This window comes from Culex quinquefasciatus, chromosome 2 (genome assembly GCF_015732765.1).
Source record: "Culex quinquefasciatus strain JHB chromosome 2, VPISU_Cqui_1.0_pri_paternal, whole genome shotgun sequence".
In the NCBI taxonomy this organism is placed as follows: Eukaryota; Metazoa; Arthropoda; class Insecta; order Diptera; family Culicidae; genus Culex; species Culex quinquefasciatus.
The window spans coordinates 200269473-200294505 of NC_051862.1; the positions used below are offsets into that span (position 1 = coordinate 200269473).

The window sequence follows — 25033 nt, forward strand, 5'->3', positions numbered from 1 at the left end:
AAGATATCGTAGCTTTTCGGTTTCTTTTGCCCTGTCCGTTTTTGCATAACTGTCCAATGTTTCTGCAAAAACTTTTGTGACTTAGGACATTCATCCGACTACAAACACTTTGTTTCCCGTATGCTCCTAAAATCGCCTTTAAGTAGGCTTCATTTTGTCGTGATTTCGTAAGTTTATTTAACAGAGTTCATTGGATTCTAATAGGAGCTTTCTAAGCTTTTCATCGTTTATATCGTTTTCAAAGTTTTCAATGCTCGCGACGCCAATGGCTATCTACCTAAGGTGTCGCGATTGAGTGTGTAGTGGTGCGGTTGTAAAAAAAAGCTATCTCTGACTCTCTCACATTCGTAGATGCTGAATGGTAAGCTTCCCTGCACTGTGCGGCACACGCGGTTCACTTGTACCTCGGTTTTGCTTTGCGCCTGCTTTGTTTCTGTTTATGGGCTCGTACCAAAACTAGAAAACCAAAACCGCGGTGTGCGTCGTCACTGGCGCATGGGAAGCTTGCTATGCTCGCGTTTGTCATAAACGCTTGTTTGATTAATAATTTGTACGATTAAAAATATTCTTTTGGTGAAAATTGCTTTTTCAATTTCTTTTGGAAAACACATCATTAATAATACCTTGCCTTTATCATAAGATTTTTTGTATCATGTCACTTTCTTTTGTGCTGACGTTATAAATAAACAAAGTTGATGTCATTAATTGAAAGAAGTTATATTCTTTAGTAAAAATGGCTCTATCTCACCCCTGGTAGGATTAAATCGGGTTTTTGAGTTATATCCATTTTTAAGTTAAATTATTGAACAAGATAGATTTTTTTTGTGGTTTGGTTGAGCGTTTTAGCAGAATGCATTACTGTGAATACAAAGAGACGAGGAACAACTCGTCTCTTTGTATTCACAGATTTTTTTGTTTTAAAATTAGTTTTAATCCTTGTGCATTTAAAAAAAAGTTATTTCAAAATGCTGTGCAAATTCTCTACTATTTGCTTTTTTATAAGACATTGTAGCACCGACCTTTCCAAAGCTTTGGTTGCTGAGATCCTTGCAAAAAATGAAAATTATCAAAAATATATTTTTTGTAAATTTTATCTAATCGAAACTCGTTTTCAATCGATGATATCTTGGAAATCATTGAATAGATTTTCAAGGTTAAAAAGTGAAACATGTTTTAAATTTTCTCAACTCCTCGGATAAAAAATATTTTCAGTTTTTTTAAATCATTGGTGTAAGTTGTGATTTCAAAAATATTAAAACATTGAGAAAATACCACACAAGTTTCAATCTGATTTCTTTTCTGGTTTTTAAGTTGTCATCGATTGAAATTGAGAGTCAATCAGGTAGATTTTTTTTCTCTCAGGACACAGCTAGCCAAAAATCATTTGGCAATGTTGCCAACTTTTTGAAAAAGTCATAAAAAAATAAATTGACATTTGGTCTACCCCGCGCCCGCGACACCACCCTAATTTTTGAGTATTTTGAAAAACCACATTTCTTAAATGTATTTTCGTAATAGAAAACTGAACAAAAAGTCAACTTTTGGGTATGCAAATTTGAAGATTTTTTACGCAGAATCCATTGGCGTACTCAAAATTTACGTACAGTGTCGCCAGATATGAAAATTATGCGATTGAAGTTTTAAAATGCATTGCACCCTTTGTGCGAGCACTTACGATAAAACTGACAATTGCATTCGCTTGCTGAGAGTTTTTTTTACATTAAATTCAATATCAATATCAATATCAAATTCAATCACAGTAGGCCCTGGAATTTAATGCAATTTATTTTTAATTTCGTAACGAAAATAAGTAAATGTTCCTAGTTGTATTAAAATTTAGACATTGAGAGTCAATTGGGTAGAATTTTTTCTCTAAAGAAACAAGTCAAAATTCATTTGAAATGTTGCCAACTTTTCGAAAAAAATCATTTTTATCAAATTTGCACTTAGAAATTACTAAACATAAATTTCGTCAAATATGCGTATTTTCAGTGTAAATAATTTAAACCATCATAAAATTCGCAAAAAATATCAATTTTTTTAAATCAGTCCAAACATTTGAAAATGCCATAAAACACTTATTTTTTACAATATCATCGGTGCAAAACGGAGCACGATGTCAAATTATATGAAAGATCTTTTTGATTGAAAATTGGATTTACATCAAAAAATTAATAAACCCAAAAAACACATTTTGCATCAAGTCTCCCAAAAATGTTGGCTTCTGTCCATACAAAAAGGCTAAATAACCAAAAATATGTCTCTTGGAACGGATTTTCTGACCAACCTGGTGTCTTCAAAAAGTTGTGCTTCCTAAAAAAAAACATTTTATCCAAAAAATTAAAAAAAAACATTTTTGAGAATTGCAAGCAAAATTGTCTTTTTGGATATGTTTCAGATGACAAAAATTGCACCTATTGAGATATGCCACAAGTTGGTCAAGGTTTGCCAAGATGGCCAAATAGAATGAAAGCTGAAAAAATCAAGTTTGACAACGAGTTGCACACAACATTTTGTGCAATTCCGGAAAAAACCCCGTTGAAAAACATAAAAATATAAAAAAAAATCTGATTTGCTAAAGCTAAGGATTTAAAAAAAAATCTCAGATGAAAAAAGTGAGGGTTTGTAGAAAGAAAAAAACTATTCGGTAAGATTTTCAAAATATGTTGTTTGAGAGAAAAATAATTTTCGAAATAAGTATCCAAGTTATACTTTTTGTCTGAGTTTTACCTGTTTACTTCCCTATTCTCTAATTTTCTAATTTAGGATAGTTTAAAAATATTGATACGTTACTCGACCTTCTACAACTTTCAAACTTATCACGTTCGTTTCCTTCCAATCAATTTGGACTTTGTGCAGCTACGATTTCCTGCTCGAAAACATGAACCCCGAAATACACACAACCCAGAAAACATGGATTAAAAGTGTGGAAACGAACTTTTATTGAAACCAATTGCTGATAACGACCCGCTATAGAACGCACTTCGAGCTTACCTTATCGGGCACTTTTTCTTGCCCGAAAACAAAAAACCAACCAACAAATCCCCCACCGTAATCATAATCACGTCGTTCGCGGGTGATGAGCGTGCCGGCGTCTATTTTCGAACTGATTGTGGAAATGCACTTTTGTCGGAATGCCCCAGGCTGTTGTTAGGGGCCAATACGTTTGAACTTCTGTTGACGTTAGGATTCGAGATTTCAAAGGGGCAATTCGGGTAATTGCAATCGGACATTTGATTGATAATTTGGCATTTTTGAAGATTGGCAATATTCACAAAGTGGGCTTGGCTTTCAAAATTCAATATTGCAAATATCCTAGAATATAAGGGACCATCCATAAACCACGTGGACAACTTAGGGGGTTCGGCAATTGTCCACGCTCCATACAAAAAGATTTTATTTGTATGGAAATTGTCCACGATGGGGGGGGGGGGGGTTTGAAAATTCCAAAAAAGTGTCCACGTGGTTTGTGGATGGTCTCTAAACATACATAATAAATTCCGTAATAAAAAAAACCCAATCACTAGCACTGCAATATATATTTCCACTTTGATTTGCCATCTGAACTGCACTCCAATTTATTGCCATTGCCCTCCGCACGGTAAAACCTTTGATCTTTGGGCTTTGGCGCGTTTATCTTATACCCACAACTGGCAGAGTTATAGCTATAGCTAGAGCTTGTGATAAGTGACGACAGCCACAAAAAAAGGTGATAACGCGAGAATCAGGCGATATTCATTTCTCATATTGAGTGCAGTGATTGATGATGAGTTTGACGCCTCGCCTCCGCCCGAACGAGACATCAATAATAATGAGAGAGTGGTGATGAGTTGAGTTGATGAATTTGCATCTGCGGTGACGCCAAATTTGCATACACGTGGCAGAAGATGATACAGCAAAAATATATTTTAGTAAAAAGTTGATAATCAATTTGAATCTTAACCTTATTGGGTGAACTGACCAAAATCAACCAGTTAAAAAATTTAATTAAATTAAAATGTGAACAAATCAAATCTGAACTTTAGAATGATTTTTTCTGATCGCTCAAAAGTTACGGTTTTTGTCCCCTAAAACATATCAAAAAAATATCTAAAATCAAAAAAATACGTACTTTGAGAAATTGAGTGTTTGTGGAAAAAAAAAATTATTAAAAAATCGACATTTTTTTCCGTGTACCTATTTTTTATCAATAGTCCTCAACAAAAACTATAACTTTGCCGAAGACACCAAATTGATCAGAAAATTCACTCAAAAGTTATAGCTGTTAAAATACTTACGAACCATTTTTGTATGCCAAAATTGTATGGAGACTTGTATGGGTAAACCAATGACACAAAATAGCTTCTTTGGTCATAGGGAAGGCCCCCACAAAGTTTGAGCCAAATCAAACAATACACATAAAATCCATTGCTAAAATAGGTACAGTAGAAAAACAATATGAAATACATTCACTGTTTTTCAACAAGCCAACATTTTTCCACAAACGATTTCTCGCCAACTTTTGGTCCGATGTTTAATATTATTAAATTGAATCGTTGTGACATTTTTAAACCTCTCAAAATCAAGTCAATTTTTTTTCAAGCCTTTCGAAATTTTAATATCGATTATGTAACTTCAAAAAATATTTTTATTTAAAAATTGAAAAAAAATCAATGATTTCTTGTTATTACATTGATTAATTTATTACAGAGCAGTTCTCTACGAAAACGATCTTTTTTGAATTTTAATTTTTGTATTTTGCCATTTTGCATCATTAGTTTGTCCATATAATTTTCTATGCAAATTTGGCAGCTGTCCATACAAAAATGATGTATGAAAATTCAAAAATCTGTATCTTTTGAAGGAATTTTTTGATCGATTTGGTGTCTTGAGCAAAGTTGTAGGTATGGGTACGGACTACACTGGAAAAAAATGATACACGGTAAAAAAAATTTGGTGGTTTTTATTTAACTTTTTGTCACAAAAACTTGATTTGCAACAAAACACTTTTTTATTTTTTTTATTTTTTGATATGTTTTAGAGGACATAAAATGCCAACTTTTCAGAAATTTCCAGGTTGTGTAAAAAATCTTTGACCGAGTTATAAATTTTCGAATCAACATTATTTTTTTTTTTCAAAAAATCGAAATATAGGTCGCAAAAATTTTTCAACTTAATTTTTCGATGTAAAATCAAATTTGCAATCAAAAAGTATTTCAGTTAAATTTTCATAAAGTGCACCGTTTTCAAGATATAGCCGTATCTAGGTTTTTTTTTAATAGTCGCAGTATTCCATTTTATTTTAATTAGTGCACATGTTTGCTCACTTTTGAAAAAAAAAATATTTTTGAAAAGCTGAGAAAATTCTCTATATTTTGCTTTATTGAACTTTGTTGATACGACATATAGCTGCTGAGATATTGCCATGCAAATGTTTAAAAAGCAGGAAAATTGATGTTTTCTAAGTCTCACCCAAACAACCCACCATTTTCTAATATCTCAGCAACTAATGGTCCGATTTTCAATGTTGAAATATGGAACATTCGTGAAATTTTCCGATCTTTTCGAAAACAATATTTTCGAAATTTTTAAATCAAGACTAACATTTCAAAAATGCCAAACATTCAATATTACGCCTTTTTGAAATGTTAGCCTTGATTTAAAAAAAATATTTTTTTCGAAAAGATCGGAAAATTTCACGAATGTTTCATATTTTAACATTGAAAATCGGACTATTAGTTGCTGAGATATCAACGTTAGAAAATGGTGGGTTGTTTGGGTGAGACTTAGAAAACTTAAATTTTCCTGCTTTTTAAACCATTGCATGGCAATATCTCAGCAACTAAAGATCTTAGCATCAAAGTTCAAAAAAGCAAAATATAGAGAATTTTCTCAGCTTTTCAAAAATATTTATTTCAAAAGTGAGCAAACATGGGCACTATTTTAAAAAAAATGAAAAACTGCGACTATTTTCAAAAAAGTTACCTAAAAATGGATTTAACTTGAAAACGGTGCACTTTATGAAAATTTCTTTGAAGTACTTTTTGATTGCAAATTTGATTTTACATCGAAAAATGAAGTTGAAATTTTTTTGCGACCAATATTTCGATTTTTGTTTTAAAAATTAGTGTTGATTCGAAATTCATAACTCGGTCAAAGATTTTTTGCACAACCTGGAAATTTCTGTCAAGTTGGCATTTTATGTCCCCTAAAACATATAAAAAAATAGTGTTTTTTTGTAAATCAAGTTTTAGTGACAAAAAGTTAAATTAAAAATCACAAAAAAAATTTACCGAGTATCATTTTTTTTCAGTGTAGTCCATATCCATACCTACAACTTTCCCGAAGACACCAAATCGATAAAAAAATCCTTCAAAAGATACAGATTTTTGAATTTTCATATATCATTTTTGTATGGACAGCTGCCAAATTTGTATGGAAAATTATATGGACAAACTAATGATGCAAAATGGCTTCTTTGAGCATACCGAAGGCACCAAAAATGTTTCAACCGGATTAAAAAATACAAAAAAATCGAATGACCTAGATCTCAGAGAATTGCTCACAGTGAACTCCCTCTTTGTATATATACAGTAGTTGTTCGGTAACTGGGCTGAGAACGTAGCCCAGTCACCGAATGCTGTTCGCTGACTGGGCTGAACGAAAAATAACGAGGGGACTACCGATGCATAATATTTTTTTAATGAAATATAAAAATAAAAATTACTCAAATTTAATTACAATGATTACTTTTCATATTTCTTTAATTGTGACTTGAAATTACATAAAAGATTGAAAAAAGTTTTTTTAATTTGTTAAACAAGATTTTTGCATCAATGAACCCCTCGGTGATTTCGGTTTGTTTTGGTTTTTTGACGTTTGTCTGCTTTTTAACTGGGCTACGGCCCAGTTATCGAGCGCCCAGTTAAAAAGCAGCCCAGTTACCGAACAACTACTGTATTGATATCGAGACAATATTGATATCGAGACGATCGACAGCCAGAAAGTCGACTTAATAAGAAAACACTTCAGAAATTTCCTTATCTCATTTTTTATATTTTTTTTGTAATGCTCTTTACACGCAACTATTTGTAAATTATTTTTCCCTAAAAAAAAGTCTTAAATATTGTAGGGTGTTGCCTCAACCATATTTAAACAAATAAACATACATGAACAACAACAAAAAACAGAAAAAAAAAAACAATAAAAAAATTATGATGATTTTTTTTAAATCATATCTTTGTGAAAATGTTTTTGACCATACTTCTTTGTGACTCAAAAATTATCTTTAAAAATCCACTGAGAAATAAAAAAACAAAAATACGGTTATACAGAATTGCACTTTTTGTGAAAAAAAGTTATTCAATGAAAATGGGTTACCTTCAATTTTGTAAAAAAAAAACTCAGGGGATTTGCTAACAATCAAATTATTTGGACAGACCGTATATTTTCGGCTTATTCTCTCCTATTTGAAAATATTTGAATAACTAATAACTAATTGCATGCAAGTATTTTTAATCACAATTATATTAATAGCAAATTACACGTCCCGTTTATTTCCCACAGTTCAAAACTGCTCATTCATTCCGTGCAAAATTCGTACCTAAACTCATCACGCAAACCCAAACAAACCTTCCAAGGCCAGCCAGTCGACCAGTTTCAAGTCCAGCCAAACAAACATTACTCATACAGAATCCCCTTAAGGTTTGCGTTCCTTACATAGTACACGGTTCAAATCGCTGCTACCCATAAATTACGCCAGTGGCACGAATACGCACGAATTAATCACAATGCTTCCTTCCTAAGCAAAACGCACACGAGCTCGTAAATTCGATGAGAAATCCGAGACCAAACTTGCTTCATTCATCAAGCCAACCCCGAAACTCACGTGTTTATTCAAAAGAGATATCACGACATCACTCAAGCACCACAGCCACCACCACAACAGAAGAAGACGAAAAAGAAGAGGCAAACCGCCGTACAATTACACCGTTACACTTCACAGATTTTGGCGAGAGATCTTGAACAAGGTTCCACTTGAGCACTTGTTCCTCCTTTTTCTTTGATACCGACTTCACCAACAGATTCCGATATGCAACACGCAAATGCCTCATCAAAAATCAGTAAGAAAAAAAAACAATTTCGAGCAGATTTCAGTGCTTGTGTTCCACGTAGTAACGTAGGTACTAATTTATCGCGCGATTTGTCTACTCTCCAAGTACAACCACAGCAACAACAATAAAAAAAAGCAAACAAAATAACCACGTGCAGGTTGGCCAAGCAAATGTTTGCTGAAGGTAGTGTACAATGAACAAAAAATACGTGAGGAGACATGCAAACGAAAGAGTGAGAGCAGTTGGTTGGAAACCCGGACGGTGAGAGTAGACGACTTTTTTTTCGCGGATATTAAGGTTAGGGTAGTTGTCATTGGAATGAGAAGACAGTTTTATAATATTAAAAAAAAACGGGGATCTTCGTGCAGTTAATATTTTCCAAAATCCGTATTTTTTAATTTTCGAGATTTTTTTTATAATTGTTAAAGGGACAAAAACTCGTAACTTTTGAGCCATAGAGAAGTATGGTCAAATATGTTGCCACCGAGTTATGAATTTGGTCCGATTTTCAATGTTAAATAATCAAACATTCGTGAAATTTTCCGATCTTTTCACAATATTTTGAAAAATTTGAATCGAGACTAACATTGTAAAAAAGGTTATAGAGCAATTCCAGCTCAAATCAGGAATTTTTCTTTTGTACCAGACCCTCTCCGATTTCAATGAAACTTTGTAGACATGTTATCCTAGGCCTATATAAGCCATTTTTGTGTATATGGAGCCAATTGTACTCGAAAATAACATTTGAAAAGGGCGTAAGTTATTTACCTAAATATTTTTGTATTTTGCAATTTAAAAATTACTGTATCTCGAAGCTGTGGCAAAACCATAAAACCAATTTTTTCTACCTTTTAATTTTTTAAACCGCTGCACAGTGGGCGAAATGGAACCCAAAATCGGACTTAATTGAACGCGGCTGGTTCCCTGGTATGAATAATACTGTTTCCAATGTAAAAAAAATCCGGGGAATCGATTGGTGATGGTTTCATCCACCGCACGAAACGGCAAAGGGTCCATTTTGCCCCAATTCCCCATTTTTCACATTTTTTCTTGAAAATCGGTCTGTATTTAGAGCGGAGGCTTTATGCGGCCTTCCAAAATACACTTAACTTATGTGAAAATGTCCCAGGAATCCAGTAAAAATAACCACTTGCACCGCAAAAATCATCTAGGGTCCATTTAACCCCAATTCCGCTATAAAAGCATTTTTGGCTGTTTTTAAATGTTAGGTCAGATTTTAAAAATCTGAAAATATTTTTATCGTAAAGATCAGAAAATTTTACATAAAAATGACGATTTGCACTTGAAAGTTTGACACATTTATGTTGATATAGAAATTAACTAAAATAAAAAGATTGAAGAATCACTTTTGGGCCAATTTTCCCAAACGCAGAATAAACTGCCTTTCACATACATTTTATTTTTATCAACATAAATGTGTCAAACTATCAAGTGCAAATCGTCATTCTTATGTAAAATTGTCTGATCTTTACGATAAAAATATTTTCAGATTTTTAAAATCTGACCTAACATTTGAAAACGGCCAAAAATGCTTTTATAGCAGAATTGGGTTTAAATGGACCCAAGATGATTTTTGCGGTGCAAGTGGTTATTTTTACTGGATTCCTGGGACATTTTCACATAAGTTAAGTGTATTTTGGAAGGCCGCATAAAGCCTCCGCTCTAAATACAGACCGATTTTCAAGAAAAAAGGTGAACAAATGGGGAATTGGGGCAAAATGGACCCTTTGCCGTTTCGTGCGTTGGATGAAACCATCACCAATCGATTCCCCGGATTTTTTTACATACGAAACACTATTATTCATACCAAGGAACCAGCCGCGTTCAATTAAGTCCGATTTTGGGTTCCATTTCGCCCACTGTGCGCTGTATCTTCCCAAGGATTGGACATAGGACAATGGTCAATATGGGGACTTTTATGTAAAATTGTCTGACAAATCGATTCCCGCTATCGATTCTGAAAAATTTTGATGTTTAGACCACTTTTCAAAAAAACAGTTTTAGTAAATGATTTTTGTATTTTTTCAGGAAAGACATACCATCCTGCATTTTTCATCAGTCTTTTTGTAACATCTTAGCCTATTTCCTCTAAAATTTTGAACGAAAAAAAATCGTGACATCACCTTAAAATTTGACTTTTAAACTTTAAAATCAAAAAATCTCATAAAAATTGTGTGTATTTTTATTTCAGTGCATTTTTTTTTAGAAAGTCCGTCCAGTTTCCTACAAGTTTGTGTTTGACCACTTTTTGATTCGATGCCACGGCTTCGAGATACAGTAATTTTTAAATTGCAAAATACAAAAATATTTAGGTAAATAACTTATGCCCTTCTCAAATGTTATTTTCGAGTACAATTGGCTCCATATACATATGGATCTCGTGGCGCAGGGGTAGCGGCTTCGGCTGCCGATCCCGATGATGCTATGAGACGCGGGTTCGATTCCCGCCTTATCCACTGAGCTTCTATCGGATGGTGAAGTAAAACGTCGGTCCCGGTTTCTCCTGTCTCGTCAGAGGCGCTGGAGCAGAAATCCCACGTTAGAGGAAGGCTATGCCCCGGGGGGCGTAGTGCCAATAGTTTTGTTTTTTTTTTTTTGGCTCCATATACACAAAAATGGCTTATATAGGCCTAGGATAACATGTCTACAAAGTTTCATTGAAATCGGAGAGGGTCGGGTACAAAAGTACCAGGAAAATTCCTGATTTTAGTTGGAATTGCTCTATATTGATTGTTTGGCCTTTTTGAAATTTTAGTCTTGGTTCAGAAAATTCCTTTCAAAGTTACAGATTTTCGAATATTTGCGAACCATTTTTGTATGGACAGCTGCCAAAATTATATGGAGACTTGTATGAGAGAACCAATTACACAAAATGGCTTTTTTGGCCATAGGGAAGGCCCCCACAAAATTTGAACCAAATAAACATACAATCCATTTCCGGTTTTGGTAGAGAATTGCCCAGCTGTTTTTTTTTTCGAAAAAAACGAACAAAAAACATAAAATGGTTATTTTTTTTTATTTTGATTAATACTTCAAAACCACTGAAAGGTAAATTTTCAGTGTTTTGATGTATTTTTAATAAAATTTTTGAAAAATTTCCAATTAATTTTTGATTACATAAATTTTAAGATATTGGTTAGAATTTTTTCCGAAACAATTAGAAAACTCTGTGTGTATGATATTTTTTAATTTAAATTAAAAAATAAATAATTCAAAAAAATCTTCCCTCGACAAAAATATTTCTTAATTTCGCCTGCACTCAAAATTCCGAAAAAAACCTATCCTTCATCGAAAAAATACAAAAAAAAATAAAATTCAGCCATTTTTCATTAATTATTTGTTTAAAAAAAAATATTGGGACAAGGACCTCGCATTCGTGATCAGAGACCAAATTTAACCCATAGAACAAAGTTTTATGCAAATCGAAGTGGGGTCGGGGTAACTTTTTTCCGATTTCGTGTGAGGCAGAGAATGACGCACTGGTAGTGGTAAGTAAAATCCGAATTGAAAATTGTACATAAATATCACTTAAGTGGTCATAACTTGAGGTAGCGTTGCCAGATCTTCAATTTTTCAGATTCGTTTGGAAGGTCATCAACCAGAAAATTGAATGACAAATTTGGTAACACACAGCCAACCAGATGTTTTTTCAGTTTTCGATTCTGAGTCGATATGTAAAAATTAAGTTGGGTCTACGAGCTTTGCAAAGTCAAAGTCCATTTTTATAAAAAGTTACACTCAGGATAACTCAATTTTAAGCAAAATCGGATTTCCTGGACCTTTTCGAAAAAAAACATATTTTCGGAGATAGTTATGAATGGACATAATTGTTGAAATTTGAAAAAAAAGTTGTCATTTTTTGAACACTGTTTTGTAGATTTGTTTATTGAAAAAAAAAAGAACAAGTATTTTTAAAGATTTTTATCTTTTTTTTCAAACCTGGAAACACTTTTAGACACACGCAGACTTGATAAATAATAATAATAACATGTTAAACACTTTTTACGAGATAAAGAATTTTAAATACTTTTAAAGCCAGCAAATCGCAATTCTCAGCATCTACATTTTTTCTACCTGCAAACTCATGCTTGTTTTGCTGGGCAATAACTAACAGCTGACAAGAAAATACTTAGTATTAAGTTGAAAAAAAAACCTTTCGAACATTTATGTTATTTTGGACAAAAGTAAACAAACATGAAGAGTAATTTTTCATATATTGTTAAATATTTTAAAAATTTAATATTTGGAACATAAAATGGGATAAATTCTTAATTGGAAACTAGTTTTTTTTATATTAAAAACTACAGAAAAATCTAAGTCATGCCAATAATACCACCCCTCACCCTTAACCATCTCATTGATTTGGCTTCATGTGTAAAATCCACCCAACCGGAGAAAGAGAGAAGTGCTAAACCAACCGGCTAACGACGACGACAACGTCAACGACATGGGGACAAAACAAAACTTTTTTTGAGTTGTGAGTGTGCGAATTTTATGCAAAAAAAGTAAAAAACACGCCAGAATAGAAGTACAAGCAAGAGGGTGAGGAACAAAACAAAAATCGTACGATCGTTTCTCATCATCTGTTTTTAAAATAGAAGCGCCTGCGTTTTTCGCCCGAAACGTGTCTCTTCGGTATTTATTTAAAACATGCTTAGTAGTTTGCCTCTTTACTTTTATGTTTACCTTACTTTCTAGGATTTTTCAAAATCAGCAAAAAAAATGATGAAGCTTTTGAACATTTCAACTGATAAACAACACAATTATGAAAAGATATTTTTTCACTATTTCTTGTATTCAAATTAGCTTCGCTCAATAAAAAAAAAAACCTCCTCCGGAAAAGGGTCCACGAGAGCAGGAATTTAGAGCAACATCAACACCACCGTATACACGACTCAGCATCGCGCCATTCATCAGCAGATCTCCAAATTAGGGCCACAAGCACTAATACAATTGACGCGTTTCGCTAGTTGTATGCTAAAAATGTCCAACGTGGCGTTCATTGCCCTTCTCGTAAAATAAAAATGTGTGCCTACCACAACGACGAACGGGAGTAAAACGCGACCCCAAAGAAAAATAGAAACTGGCAAAAACGAAGTTAAATGCTTAAGACCCCAGCAAAGCCAATCTCGAACGGGACGGGGTTACGATTAACCGTCACTTTTGAAAAGTAGGGTCACCGTAACTTGGAGATATTCTGTTTTTAATGTGAAAACTGAAATCTTCATAACAGAACAGACCCAATAAGAATTATGTTGATCACTTTTTTGTATGTGCATGTATTGCAAATGTTATTTCAAATGAGTATTTTTCCTCAACCGCAAAAATGATATTTTTTCGCTAAAATATTTTTTCGACCAATCCTACATTTTTACAAACTAATTGTTGCAAACCAGACAAACGAGTTTATGCATTTTCCAGCAAATTTTTCATTAAAATGTTGAAATTTTGGCTTGTCGACCTCGGAGAGAGTAGAGGGACAAAATAATACTTTAAAGATTTGAGGATATTGAAAAGAGAAGAGATTAATCTATCTTTTTCAATGAAATGAAAATTTGAAGAATAGATGATTTACAGATATCGAAATCGAGAGTAAATTTTTACGAGAATAATTAAGTTTAATACACCTTACCCCTTCTTTTTATACGATTTGAAGATTTAAAAAAATCAAGGGTTATTAGATAATCTGTATCTCAAGTAGGAATCTAATGTAATATTTTCATCCACAAAAAAAATACAAGATAATCATTTTTTAGCTTAGAAGGCAAACCAAGTACAGACATCCCACAAATTCGGAATACTGCTGATCATAAAAAATTGCCGTAAGTATGCATAGAAATCTGATGCTGATCGATTTGGTGTCTTCGGCGAAGTTGTTGGCTACAATGTGTGCTACCCAGCAAAAAAATGGCAAATTTTATTAATGATTTTTAAATTTGTTTTAAGGAACGTTAAAAAAAGCATAATTTGAGCTAAAGTCTCAAAACGCAATCGACAGTGACAGGTTTGTTACGGAGAAGTCGAAAATAATCCGCACCAAATCCGCGTCAAATCAGGAAAAATAATTTCGCGACAAACATACAAGAGAGTTTCATATATTTTTTTATGAAATAAAAAAGAAAACATTTGAGAACAAAAATTAAACTCGTTTTATGTTTAAGAGATCCGTTGGAAGGAACGCAAAAAAGATGAACATTTTAATAAAATTGTATTTTTAAAACATTTTAAACTCCAGAATAGCCTCATGATGCCGATTCTCAGAAGGCAAAATCTTATTTAGAATAATAGCCAAAACAATAATTTTGACCAAAAAAAGAAATCCAAAATAGCAATTAAAACATTTAGAAATTCAGATATGAAGACTAAATAAAATTTCAATAATATAAACAAATACCAAAAATCTAAAAATTTATAAATTTGAAAACCTTTAGGGAATCCATAGGTTTGAAAATTTAAATACAGTACTGACTGATACTCGCCAAAGAGTGACTCAGAAAAATTGAAACACGAAATATTTATTATTTTCTTCTCAAAATTTCTGTAACTTAAAATATGACTCCTTAAATGCTCCAGAATAATCAGATTTCCTGGAACTTAAATTAAGATTTGTTTGTCAATTTGAGTTCAGTTATTTAAAATATTTTAATTCCTCAATTTTAGGAGTTTTGAATTTAAGATTTTTTAAGCTACACATTTTAGAATATGAGCAATTCTCTACCAAAACCGGAAATGGATTTTATTTGTATTTTTTGATTTGGCTCAAACTTTGTGGGGGCCTTCCCTATGACCAAATAAACTATTTTGTGTGATTGGTTGTAGGTATTGTTGAGGGCTTTTGAGAAAAAAATAGGTACACGGAAAAAAAAATTGCAGATTTTTTTGTCAACTTTTTTTTCCCAAAATAAGTATTTTTTGATTTTCGAGATTTTTTGATATGTTTTAGGGGACAAAAATCCGCAACTTTTGAGCCATAGAGAAACATGGTTCAAAAATCTGCAGCCGAGTTATGAATTTTTGAAAAAATAGTGATTTTTGGAAAAAATCGAAGTTTCATGCAAAAGCAAGCTTGACATTATTTTTTAATGCAAAATTGAATTTGCAATCGAAAAGTACTTTACAGATTATTTGATAAAGGGCTCCGTTTTCAAGATATAGCCACCGAAAGTTTGATTTTAGCGAAATATTTGCAGTTTTTCAATTTTTAAAAATAGTGACCATGAGTGACCGTTTCTGAAATTTTTTTTTTTTTTTGAGAAGTTCAGAAAATTTGCTATAAAATTATCTAAGAGACATTGAAGATTGGACCTCGGGTTGCTGAGATAGAGCCGCTTTAAGAAAAGGAAACACGAAAATTTAAGTTTTCTAAATCTCACCAAAACAACCCAGCATTTTGTAATGACCATATCTCAGCAAATAATGGTCCGATTTTCAATTTTAATACATGAAAAATTCGTGAAATTTTCCGATCTTTTCGAAAAAAATATTTCGAATTTTTTTAAATCAAGACTAGCATTTTAAATGGTCGTAATATTCAATGTTTGGCCCTTTAAAAATGTTAGTCTTGATTTAAAAATTTTCAAAATATTTTCTTTTGAAAAGATCGGAAAATTTCACGAATGTTTCATGTGTTAACATTGATAATCGGACCATTATTTGCTGAGATATCGTCATTAAAAAATGGTGGGTTGTTTTGGTGAGATTTAGAAAACTTCAATTTTCGTGTTTCTATTTCTTAAAGCGGCTCTATCTCAGCACCCCGAGGTCCTATCTTCAATGGCTCTTAGACAATTTTATAGCAAATTTTCTGAACTTCTAAAAAAAATATTTTTAGAGGTGGTCACTTATGGTCACTATCTTTAAAATTGAAAAACTGCAAATATTTCGCTAAAATCAAACTTTTGGTGGCTATATCTTGAAAACGGAGCCCTTTATCAAAAAATCTGTAAAGTACTTTTCGATTGCAAATTCAATTTTGTATTAAAAATTAATGTCAAACTTATTTTTGCATAAAACTTCGATTTTTTCCAAAAATCACTGTTTTTTCAAAAAATCATAACTCGGCGGCAGATTTTTTGACCATGTTTCTCTATGGCTCAAAAGTTGCGGATTTTTGTCCCCTAAAACATGTAAAAAAATCTCGAAAATCAAAAAATACGTATTATGGGAAATTGAGTTTTAGTGAAAAAAAAAGTTGATAAAAAAATCTGCAATTTTTTTTCCATGTACCTATTTTTTTCTCAAAAGTCCTCAACAATACCTACAACTTTGCCGAAGACACCAAATTGATCAGAAAATTCACTCAAAAGTTACAGCTGTTTGAATATTTACATACCATTTTTGTATGGACAGCAGCCAAAATTGTATGGAGACTTGTACGGGTGAACCAATGACGCAAAATAGGTTATTTGGTCATAGGGAAGGCCCCCACAAAGTTTAAGTCAAACCAAAAAATACAAAAAATAAAAATGGTCGAAATCGGCCGATTTCGTAGAGAGTTGCTCATATTGATTTTTTTTTTAATTTTAAAATCTATTTTTTTCAATTTTGACTTTTTAAATTGTTCAATTCAATTTGAATTCAGTTTTTTTAAATATTGGAATTTTCTGATTTTTTATTTTAAATATTTAAAAACTTGATTTTTAAATTTTTGGATTACAAGTTTAGAATATTTAGAAATTCTGAAACATTGTATTTTGAATATTGTTTTGATCTTTTTTTCCCCCTATGAACGTTGAAATTTAGAAAAAAATCTTTCTACGGGTTTAATCCCACCTAAAATTCAAAGCTATATACAGCTTCAGTTATGTCTAATCAAGCCTTATTTGGGATTTGAGCTCAGTGTTTTGAAGTTATTGTAATTTATAGGTATTTTTTTTTAAATGATAGGGTTGATTTATAAATTTTAAAGACAAAATATTGAGAGGAACAAAAACTTTCACTTAACTGAGATAAACTCAGTTGAAAAATAGATCATTGGGCTCAAATATGACCCCAAAAATGTTCTTAACTTATATTAAAAAGCCCAGATTCAGTAATAGTATTGAAAAGTAATTCGATTGTTCGAGGTTGATTTGAAACCATCGGATCAGCGAGTCTCAGCAGTATAAAAAAGTGAATAAAACAAGATTTACAAAAAAGGAACAAACAAAAACATATTAAAAAAATTAAGGTAAACAATAAATAAAAGAAAAGCCATTCCTAGATTTAAGTTGCTCTAAGAAAAAAGTAATATTTTTCCCGGTAATAATTAAGCAAAAACAGATTTAAAACGACAAAATGTTAATAAAAATCCGGCAAAAAATAACAATCCAAAAACCATACCAAATTTTTCGTCGTGTACAAATTCCCCCAATCCCACGGCAACAGGAATTGGTCACATACAATCCCACTCACACACATTCAAATCAGGGAACTTACCTCGGGAGAGCGCGCGCCAAACTTCCTCTTGTATTATTATATCGCCTGTTTTATGCGAATGTGTCTGATTGGACGCGAACAACCTCGCGTGGTCTCCGCTGCTGTCTGTTTTGTTTTCTTCCCACCACCACACAACTCCTTCTTTTCTGCTCTGAACTGAACTTTAAAAACTAACTTCACCGGCGGCACAAAGTTTGACGGAGGGGGTCACCAAACAAACGCAAAACCTGACCTTCGAAACCACGAAAAGTGAACTCTCTCACTGAATTGGAAGGTAAACACACTTTTTTAAAGTATTTTTGGCAAAGAAACAAACGAAAAAAAATGTCGCGAAATCGGAACAAAAGCCGCTTATCAACAACAAAGTCCTTCACACACTTTTCGAGTCTCTTTCTTATTTTGTCACAAACTCTCACAACCACAGTAAACAGTCGCGCACACACTGTGTTCTATTCTAAACCAATATTGAGTTGCATCTAAACAAACCGCGAACAAAGTAGGCCCCGCGGCGGCGCGTGTTATCAGCAGCAGATCGCCGGAACAAACCCGAAGGCGGTGACGACGACAGATTTGCAAACGATCGCACACACTCGACGAGAGGAACTGAAGGAACAGAACAGACTCTCAAACAGAGTTGGCCGTGCGCGGTTTAGCCTGCTGCTGCTGCGCGAACACACCACTTTAGCAACAACAACAACAACAACAACAACCAACGGTCACCAACGCGTGGCGTGGTTTTTTTTACAGCAACAGCTGTGGGGAGGAAAGGGTAAGCGTAGCGAAGGTTGGAATACATGTAAAAAAAAAGAGTTTATTTTAAAGAAATTTACAAAATAATCATCTACTACAATACTCAAATGAAAACAAAAATCCCTAAACATTATGAAATAAAATAACCCTAGGTTTTCTCAAAATTCTATAAAAAACTGAAAATTGGTTTGATGTTTAATGTTTAACATTTAATGTTTTATGCTTGTTGGTTTTGAACTTGTTTTTTTTTTATAGAAAATTTTCATAATTTTGGCCATTCATTGATTTTTGTGTTATTCAGAGTAGTTACAGAAAATACAACCCGGGAAAACAACGCCGAACATTTTTTCGCAAAATTTCAAACAATTCAAAGTGGATTAAAAACCACATAAACATTTCTACCGTTTTTTTAAACGCCTTTTAAACATATGAAACACAGTAGCTTATAGGACCTTTTAAAAAAAACTCATAAGTTAAGAGTTGAGTTGAGAGGAATTTTTTCCAATCATTCTACTAAAATATTATTATTTTTTATTGAAATATGGCCTAAAATGCATTTTCCTGCGTTTAAAATCATATTTATATATTCAGCAATTCTATTTGAAAAGAGCCTAAATCGAAAAAAAAATTCTCAAGTCGGGCTCAATATTTTTCTGGGGGTTCCTTGGCCAAAATAATTAGACCCGTTTTTTTTTTTTTTTTTGTTTGGCCATTAGGGTAAGAAGTTTCAAAAATCTAGCTTAACATTTGAAAAAGTCGTATGAAAACTTAAAATAGCGTTTTGACCGTGTCTGGACCAAAAAGCAATTTAAAAAACCTATCTCTGTCTAACGTCATGATTCGAATTCCCGGACGCTTCGAAACCCGGACACTTAATCTTGTTTTATCAATTATTTGGATATAAGTTCGCATTACCAATGTCAAAACAGTGTTATTTGATGAATTCCAACATCAACTTTCATTTAAAGTTTGTTTGAACGCTGTAGTTAATGCAAAAATAATTAAATACAATAAAGTTATAAGTTTACCAAAAATGCGTAACATTTCACATGAAATATTTCATAGGCGTTCGAAGCACCAGGAAGGCAAAGCAAAAATTTATGGTTTCGATTTCCTTAAATTCTAGCAAATTTTTATATAAAATATCGATTGTTTTGATGTTAACAGCTTATTTGAGACCTAAAGAATGCCATTCTCTAACATTTTCGTCCAAATTTGTGCGATTCATAAGTAAAATCGAGTGTCCGGATTTCGAAGCAAAAGTGTCCGGATTTCGAATCAGCTTTTATCAGTGTCCGGGATTCGAAGCACAACAAGTCATTTTAATTTTAAAATTCTGATGAAAAATTGCTAGAAAAGACATATTTTTCATGCATTATCTTGAAACTGAATGTTTACATCCATATGATATTTCTACATTTCCAACTTATTACATGATTTTTTGCCAGCTATAACAAAAATGATATGCTACTAAGTGTCCGGATTTCGAATCATGACGTTATTTGAGAATGAAACGGCTAATTAGGCCATTAAAATTCCTAATCAATACTGGATGCATTTGACACAGATATTCATGATATGTTTTTATGAATCAAAAGATTTCCTTCAATTCATATGTATAAACAAGAAGTAATATCTAAATTAAAACAACAAAACAATTAAAGAAAAACTAAAAGAAAAATAGAGCCTATTTTTGCCAGCGTAAAATTATGATTCTGTTTCATTTTGTCAAATTGATTGAATATTTGAAAAATGATTTCAACTAGAGTTTGCCAATGTTTTTTTTGTGGAAAATATTTTTAATTGTTCAACTAAATTCATTAAGTAATTTACGATATATTTTTAACAGATGTTTAAATTTAACTTTTTTGTGACTATGGGTAAATTAAACCCCAGTAAAGTGGTTGATTTCATTTTAGAAATCATACCTGAATGGGGCATACCACAACGTCAGCCAATGACCGCTACCCTAAATGGTAACGTGTCATCCTGAAGTCTGCGATAATAAAATGGGTATACCGCAATAGAAGTTACTAAAGATAATATTTGATTTTCAGTAATTGAAAAAAAAAATTTAGTTGTTGTTTGTTCTAAATCAAAAACCGGAATAATTTTTTTTCGCGTTTTGAAAAAAAATTGATTAAGTTATTGCAAATATGTTTAAAGAATTTGTCTCTTCAATCATTTCACATAAAATAAGTGGTAAAACGTGGAAAATTATGAAACAGATATTTTACTGAATTCATTCAACAGTTATATACTGACAATAAGATAAATCAACATTAATAAAAAAATCAATATAAAAAATTACAAAATTTAAAAGGGAACTCATTCAAAACGAATTCCTCAAAAATTTTATAAATTCTTTGAATGAATAATAACAGTAATCATGGTTTAAGCGTTCCTTGATTTAAAACAAAATTTAGAATAACATTTTGAATTCGCAGGCCAAGGGTGCATGATACTGATGATACTCGTCGGTTGACAACACCCAGGCGAGGAACATCCCGGAAGGAGCCCAACTACATTCGTAGTGCTGTTTGGACAAAACAGCATGGCTCTGGTTCCTTGCAAGTGTCCTATTTTCTTACCTCCACGTTGGCTTGGTTTTCATGATGACCTAGCTGGTGGCCTGTGGAAACGACTCGTAAACCTTTGACCAGCGAGGGTCAGAGTGGAGACGGCTAGAAGAAAGGGGCGCGTCAATGTGGGAAAGGGAAGTAATTTGTGATTGTAGACGGTATTGTTTTGATTCGCAATATGTTGAGTCAACTGCTGTGGATGTACCTGAAACATCGCACAACGGGGTTTCTCTTCTCTTCATTCTCAGCTACCACCTATCTTCTGTTTATATTGTTTCACTGATTTTCTAACGCGGCTTCTGTTTACTATCCTCCATTTGATTTCGATTTTATTCATTTGATTCTCTTAATTCTCAACGTTTTTCCACTCTATTTTACCAATTGATGCTGCTGTAACAAACTGTCTGCTTTCCCTTAATTTGGCAGTGATTTCAATTTTGTTTATCATGTGCCTTTTCTTTATTTATCTATTTGAATAATTTCTCATTTTCCCTGTAAATTGTCCTCAATACAATCTAAGCTTGTTTGTTACCTCTATTTATTAACTATTGTTAATTTCTTTAACTACTTCATAAATTACTATCTTTCTTTTACTATTGATTCTTTACATTGTTTCCTTCACTGTCCATTGTTTTGAAACTTCACCTGTTTCTTAAGCAAGTGAGGTTCGAGCCCTTACTCAATTTATGCAATGATTAAAGGATTAACACAAATATTACTATTGTACTTTTGAAAAACTTTTCTAAAATGCTTAGGACCAAAATATTGTAACAAAATACCGCGACAGAAGAAATAGCAACAGTTTAACACGACTCAACAATAGGGAAGATTTCAGGAGAAAACAATACGCAGTAAATAATAATTAGTTTTTGAATTCAAGCTAAAAATAAAACAGTTTTTGCTTTAATGAAAGTTGATAGGCACACTATAAACGGTTAGGCGCTTATACTTACATCAAACCCTACTTAATGTACCACCCCCGGCCGAGTTAAAATGCGTAACCGGAAAAGAAGGTGTGCATGCCTGGCACGAACACTCAAAGCGTGTTCTAGCGTGCTGCTCGTACTGACTCAGAGCAAGGGTGAGATGTAGGTGTAAGGGCAGTGCGTGTTCGTCGGGAACCTAGTGCATAAGATCGGTCAAGGCCCGTTCTTTCACTGAAAATTGCGAATTGCGAATAACATTTTGAATTCAGCTATCTTCAACTTTATGCCTTTTCATGCTGAAACGAAGTATTAAAAAATATACGTTTGTCAATTTAAAAAAAAACATTGAAATTATATTGTTCAATTTTTGAAATATTTTTCTATGAATTTATTGTTAAGTTTCTGACTATACGAAAATTGCTAATAGTTTGATTTGTATTGATTTATCTAAAATAATTCTTTGCATAAGAAATGCATATTATTTAAAATTCTGGAAAAGTCGGGAATTTGAAAATGTGATTTGAGTGGTCATCCTGGAACCTCAAAAAAAATTCGGCGAAAAAAAAAATCGTCAATACTTTGATATTTTGACAACTATTCATTTCATGTAAAATGCATTTAAAACCATTTTTTCATTGCAATGTTAATAGCATTTCAATTATATTTATATTTACGTAGAACAAAAGTTGTCTGAGGGGTAAAGAATCACTGATCAAATTTATAAAAATTGTTACAATATAAGATTGTATTCACATAAAATTATGCTTATTTTTGGATTTGCAAAAAAAAGTTATCGAGTAGCCATTAAAAATTTATAAAAAAGATCAAAATAAGGAATCACAAAATGCAATAATGTTTTTTTTTATCAAAATTAAAATACAAAAAAAATATACTTTTTTAATCTAAAGTGTTACATCTATTTTCATTTTATCTAAATCATGGGAAAATTAAAACGAAAAATTTAATTGAAAATGCGAAATAAACGTCACTTGATGTGTTCAGATTTAAACTTGAATTCACGTGCACTTTGAATTTTTCAAACATATTTGGACAGGGCCGAATGGTTTTTCTCCTAAGTTTGTATGAAGAATTAGGGCGGTTCGTCACTCTTGCATACCATCACTGTCTGACTATTTTTGAAAAATTCAAACTGCACGCGTTTCTGGGGACCTCAAAGTCTGCGCGAAAATTAGGTCTATTCCCGTACTTGCAGAATTGCAGAATTTCTGCAGGATCTGCAGAATTCTGCAGCCAGCATAAGTCACTTTTTTGCAGCACGTTCCCGTACTTTTCAGCTCGCTCTCTTCATCTCTCTCTTTTGCAGAAGTTCTGCAAGGAGAGAAGCGGCAAAATTTTTGCCTGGGTAGCGCGTTCCAGTACTTTTTCTGCAATATTGTACACAGTTGAGTGGAATTACTCAAATTGGGTATTAAAGTTTTTTAATTATTTCAAAATATAAAAAAATGGTTGCATAGTAATTGAAACAACACGCCTCTAGGAAAGGGAAATTATTTTTTCATGCAGCACAACATTTTATTTAAAAAATCAAGGATGTATTATTTATTAAGTAACTATAAATTAATTTTGCTTAGGTAGAAATTATATATTAGAAACAACTCAAAACTTTTACAATAGGTAAACAATTTTACAAATGAGAGTGGCAGGTACGTTTAATAAATAAGATTTAGAAAAAGACAAACAAAGGTTTAATATAGAAGGGACCAAAAATACATGTTTTAATAACAGAATGTTTGAAAGATTATTCAGGATAAAATAATTAAATTATGACTGGATGTCACATGAGAGAACAACGGTGTCGCAGCGAAATTGGCAAATTAAAAAAAAAAATGGATCACAAACTCAAAAATTTTAAAACACATAAATTAACATTCCAACGCCCAAGGCTCCAAAAAAGTTGGAACGGTATCTTCAACTCAATGGTTCTCTGGCATAACCAATCAAGATGATTCTTCTTTCCAGTGATTTGTTAGGATGTCTAGATGATTCTAGACCTTTGCAGAACTTAATTTGATCAAATCTGTAATTTTTGCGATCAAAAACATCGTTCCAACTTTTTTTTTCGCATGTAAAAAAAATTCGCCGAAAATTCCGCGGAGGCAGTCGTTTAAAAAAAAGTTGGAACGATGTTTTCGGTCGCAGAAATTACAGATTTGTTCAAATCACGTTCTGCAAAATTTTAGGATCATCTAAACATTCTTACAAATCACTGGGAACAAGAATCGTCCCGATTGGTTGAGTTATGCCCGAGAACGGGCGTGTTGAAGTTACCGTTCCAACTTTTTTGGTAAGTTGGACATGCGTTGGGCGTTCCAGTGTTAAAAAATCTGGAAATTAAGAAATCCGTAATTAAAAATATAAAAAAAACTAATATATTCAAATTGAGAAACTTTAAAAAAACACAAATCAGATATTTGAGAATTTTAAAAATGCAAATAATTATATCAGAAAAATAAAGAAATAATAAATCACAAACTCAAAATTTAAAAATTCAAATAATTAAAAACTAAATATTTCAAAATCTTTAAAATTTCAAAAAAATCTTAATTTTAAAATTTCAAAATAAAAATAATAGAGGTCGAAAAAAAATCGAAATAAAAAAACAATAGTTTGAGTATTTATGAGTGCAGAACACCAAAAATTCAAAAGCTATAATTAAAAATAATTAGATAGAAAATTAAAGAAATTATAACTTCAAAAATAAGTAAAATTAAAAAATTCTGTCCATCAAAAAATTTAAAACAAAAATATAAATAAAATAGAAACAGTCAAAGTTGCCAATTTCTAAATCGTCTAAATTTGTGTTTCTAACCTAAAATATGACTCCAAAAAATGTGTATTTTTTATGATTCAAGATGGGGAAGAAATTAAGAATTTAATATTTTAGGAATTTAGTAATTTAAGAATTTAAAATTGAAGAATTTCAGAGTTTCAGAAATCCAGAATTTTAATTTCGACAAAATTACATTTTTTTTTTGGTTCATATAAGAATACAAATTGGTAGCGCCGTTAAAGGTACAATTTATGATTTGCCAATTGAATTTACCTATTATTTCAACACACATATTGAGTATCTTCAAAATCAATTTATGATCAAAAATAATTCCTAAACAAATATTTATTTGAAATTATTAAACTCAAAAGAAATGCGCCTTTTAAAAGTTTTAAAAAAAAACTATTTGTTTTTAAAGTACATTTTTTGTTGAGGTACTAGCCGTGCTGTAAC

General features: G+C 32.1%; 1 protein-coding gene across 1 annotated transcript in view; it reads right to left on the minus strand.

Moving 5' to 3' along the window:
* Window positions 1-18142, minus strand: part of LOC6043470 (very long-chain-fatty-acid--CoA ligase bubblegum) — a 58014-nt gene extending 39872 nt beyond the window's left edge. The window contains exon 1 of the mRNA XM_038253148.1: window positions 17532-18142. The gene's annotated coding sequence lies outside the window, so the exon portion shown is untranslated. The remainder of the gene's footprint in view (window positions 1-17531) is intronic.
* Window positions 18143-25033: the final 6891 nt, after the last annotated feature.